At 54.8% G+C, this 4265-nt stretch overlaps 1 pseudogene; it reads left to right on the forward strand.

The window, feature by feature from the left end:
• Window positions 1-2310: 2310 nt before the first annotated feature.
• LOC115307637 lies at window positions 2311-3267 on the forward strand (annotated as a pseudogene).
• The last annotated feature ends 998 nt before the right edge of the window (window positions 3268-4265 follow it).

The raw sequence follows: 4265 nt of genomic DNA on the forward strand, positions 1-4265 counted from the left end.
GAAGCTGAAAGGCCCTGACACAGCCACCTTCTGCAGGCCTTTGGCCAGGGCTGCTGTCTGTGCCCCTGATGCCAGGAGGAGGGGAGTGGCCCTTGCAGCCCTGGGGCCTCATGGCCTCCTTGTCCCTGCTCAGCCGCCTGGCAGGTGCCACCCCATGATCCTGCCCTTGGCATTGCACATCCCACATCCCAGTGCCCCAGGAAGAGCCCTGAGGAATGAGGCAGAGACAGGATCTGACTTCCCAGGGACTGGGGGTCAGGGCTTGACTCTTTGGATTAACGAAAACAAGTCAAGCTTTATTCAGCATCAGAACCACCTTTCCCTTGCTTGTCCATCCTTGTCATCACTGTCTGCAGTTTTCTGCTCTAACTGGAACCTGGGGACATGTTCTCAGTTATGTCCCTCAGTGAGACTCATTAGCACTACAAGAAACTTCAGTGTTTCAATCTCACTTTGACTTCCTGAAAAGTTGTTTGAACTTCCTCTCAGGAACTGAGTCTCATGTAAACAACATCAAAGTCCCCTGAGGGTCATGAAATGCCTGGGGCTGTTGCTGTGCTGCTGAGCTGGGCCGGGCTCCTGGCACACAGGGAGCTCCTGGCAAGCAAGAAGAGCTTCAAAGAGACAGCTCTGCTGGTGAGCAGCTCCTCTGCACAGCCCAGCAGGGCTGAGGGCACTGCCTGCAGCACTCAGGGAAGAAAAGCAAGGCAGAGAGAGGTTACACACAGCCTGGGCTGGGAGGGAAGTCGAGAGGAAGATCCACTGGAAGAGGAAGCTTTCCAGGCTCCCACACGGTAAGTCAGCATGAAGGGCAATGTGTCTGCAGTTGGTGCAAAGATCTCCTAATGCTGGCACATCCCACTCCCTGCTGCACCATCCCAGGCACATCCCAGCAGGGTTCCCTTCTCCCAGGGATGGCTGCAGGGTTGTGAAGCCGGGCTGTACCACCCAGGCTGCCCCAAGCTGTCCTGCAGAGCAGGGTCCTGCAGCCCAGGGCTGTGCCAGGGCAGGAGCTCTGCCACTGCCAGGGGCAGCTCTCAGCTGGGCTGGGGAGCTCCCTCAGGGCTGGGCAGAGGCTGGGGGTGGAAAGAGCAAAGACTGGCAGGGACGGGCAAGTTTCTTCTGCTATCAAATGACAGTTTCATGGGTCAGGGCTGCTCACAGAACCAGAGCACCCCAGGATATTTTCCAGGGGATACTTCAAGGGGAAGGTCCAAGGAGGGATTTCTCTCAAGCTCTCAAGCCACATGCCTGCTGCTTTGAGTTCCAGAGGGAACTCTGAGGAGCTGCCCAGGGCTGGGAACAACTTGTTGGCACTGCTGGTGTCTGGGAGGTGGCACAGCTGGCTCAGGGTGACGCTGCCCTGAGTGCCCAGTGGGCTCTGCTCTGACCTCTCCCAGCTGGACCCTCCCTGTGCATTTCCTTGGTTCTCAGCTTGTCCCTGGTCCTGAGGTTGTTCCCTCCTTCTCTCAGTCAGACTCACTGGGAGGGGAGTTCAAGCTACACAGTCCAACACTGATCCTGGGATTCCCCTATGGCAGGGGGGTCCCTGGGAATGAGACATTCCCATTGTCCTCTGCCCTGTGGGGTGTGGGCAGTGAAGTCTGTGGGCCTGGTTAAGGAACTCTTTTTCCCTCAATCAGACCCCGTCATTAGGACACTTGGCTCTTTTCTGAGGTGTCCTTCCAAGCTGGGAGCTGCCCTGGAGAATGCAAATCATCCTCCCAGCACAGCTGTGTTCTCTGAAAGCCCCAGTGGAGAGGGGCAGAGATGCTGTGCCCATGCCAGGAGATGCTGTTGGGTTGGGGAGATGAGCCACGGGTGTCCTTGGCTCCAAGTGGGGTGCTGAGCCCTTGAGACAGGCTGAGACCTTGAGGGGTCTGGGATGGATCCCTCTGCTCTCAACAGTGTCTGGTGGCTTTTCAGACCAAACTGGGAGTGTGATCAATCTCCATATCAGGAAGGAGCAAAGCCAGGGCAGTTGGGAACAAGAGAGAGGGACAGACCAGCTCCCCTCACTCTGCACTAAGCCCCAGACAATCCTCCTGCCTGGCAGGACCTACTCTGTTCTCCCTGAGTGCATCAGACGTGCTGAGGGGTTCTGCCATGCAGGAACACTCCTCAGGAGAGATAGTGAGCCCCAACCAGGGCTCCAGCCATGGAGCTGAAGGAGAGACTCCTAGAAAATGAAAACCAGTGGAGCAGTGAGAGGGGTGTTGGAAAGTGGATTTGATTTTTCTTAGAATGTTCTGCCCTAACTTGTCATTGTTATTTCCTCCTTGAACAGGGCCCCACATCTACAGGCAACAAATGTCCAACAGCAGCTCCATGGCCCAGTTCCTCCTCCTGGCATTGGCAGACAGGTGGGAGCTGCAGCTCCTGCACTTCTGGCTCTTCCTGGCCATCTCCCTGGCTGCCCTCCTGGCCAACGGCCTCATCCTCAGCGCCGTAGCCTGTGACCACCACCTGCACACCCCCATGGGCTTCTTCCTGCTCAACCTCTCCCTCACAGACCTGGGCTGCATCTGCACCACTGTCCCCAAAGCCATGCACAATTCCCTCTGGGACACCACAACCATCTCCTACATGGGATGTGCTGCACAGCTCTTTTTCTTTGCCTTTTTCATTTCAGCAGAGTATTTCCTCCTCACCATCATGTGCTATGACCGCTACGTTGCCATCTGCAAACCCCTGCACTACGGGACCCTCCTGGGCAGCAGAGCTTGTGCCCACATGGCAGCAGCTGCCTGGGCCACTGGCTTTCTCACTGCTCTGCTGCACACAGTCAATACATTTTCCCTGCCCCTGTGCCAGGGCAATGCCCTGGGCCAGTTCTTCTGTGAAATCCCACACATCCTCAAGCTCTCCTGCTCACACTCTTACATCAGGGAACTTGGGCTTATTGTGGTTAATGCCTGTTTAGCATTTGGTTGTTTCATTTTCATTGTTTTCTCCTATGTGCAGATCTTCAGGGCTGTGCTGAGGATCCCCTGTGAGCAGGGACGGCACAAAGCCTTTTCCATGTGCCTCCCTCACCTGGCTGTGGTCTCCCTGTTCCTCAGCACTGCCAGTTTTTCCTATCTGAAGCCCCCCTCCATCTCCTCCCCATCCTTTGATCTGGTGGTGTCAGTTCTGTACTCGGTGGTGCCTCCAGCAGTGAACCCCCTCATCTACAGCCTCAGGAATCAGGAGCTCAAAAATGCCCTGAGAAAACTGATAACTGGGTGTTTTTCAGAAGCAACAAACTCTCCTTCTTCTGCATGTTATGTACCTCATTAAAGGCCAATCCTGTTATAGACTTCTTTAAAGGTTCACCGTATCTTCTCTATTTTTTGCTCCTAGTAGGGGTGTTATTTTTGTGAGAATTTGTTCACACAAAAAAATCTTTATATCTATAATTATAGATATAAAGATTATATATATATTTGTATATATATATTTATATATATAAACACCATTTTCAATTCAGTGTTGGACTTTCTAGCCTGGCCCACAGGCTACACAAATTGGGAATTGTATTCACTGTCTGCTTAAACCAAATAAGGAAAGAACTCTGCCTTGACTTGTTTGCCTGACATCTTTCCTCTCTGACTTCTCTGCAGCTGCAGGGTCGGGGCCTCTGTGCAGAGCTGGGCCAGAAAAGAGTCCCAGCAGAGCAGCACTGCCAGGGAGCAGCAGCCCTTCTCCTCCATGGCCTCCTCTCCCTTCCCTTCCACACTGTCCTGCAGAGCCCTGTGTTGTTGGAGGCCTCAGTGCTCTGGCAGTCGGTGCCAGTCCTGCTGCAGGACTGTCCAGGGACTGCAGGCAGGGACAGCCACGGGCACTGCTGGCACAGAGCTGACCTCTGCAGCAGCACTGCCATCCTGCAGGGGCATCTCCTCAGGCCAGGGCCTCAAAGCTTCCATCTGCTTTCCACTTTGCTCTCCAGGATGTGCCCAACACAACGCCCTGCAGAGGAAAACAGCAGTGACCAGCACAAGGATGGGAGTGCTCAGGGTGGGGGCACCCAGCACTGCCCTGGCACAGCCAGCGCCGCTCCCAGCACTGGCCTCTCACCCCAGGCCATTGGGCTTGTTCTTCCCTCCAAGGAGGGACAGCAAATGACCAGTTCAGGAGTCCATGTTTGCACTGCATGGACAAGACATGCCCATGTGTCACGGCTTGGGGCTGGGGGGGTGGAAGGCTTAGACAAAGTTGATGGCAGAAGCCATCTCGTTGAGCTACGAGGGGCAGAAAGGACCCCCTTGCTTTCTAAATTCCTTCTC

This window comes from Manacus vitellinus, unplaced genomic scaffold, assembly GCF_001715985.3.
Source record: "Manacus vitellinus isolate BGI_N305 unplaced genomic scaffold, ASM171598v3 scaffold_366_pilon, whole genome shotgun sequence".
Lineage (NCBI taxonomy): Eukaryota > Metazoa > Chordata > Aves > Passeriformes > Pipridae > Manacus > Manacus vitellinus.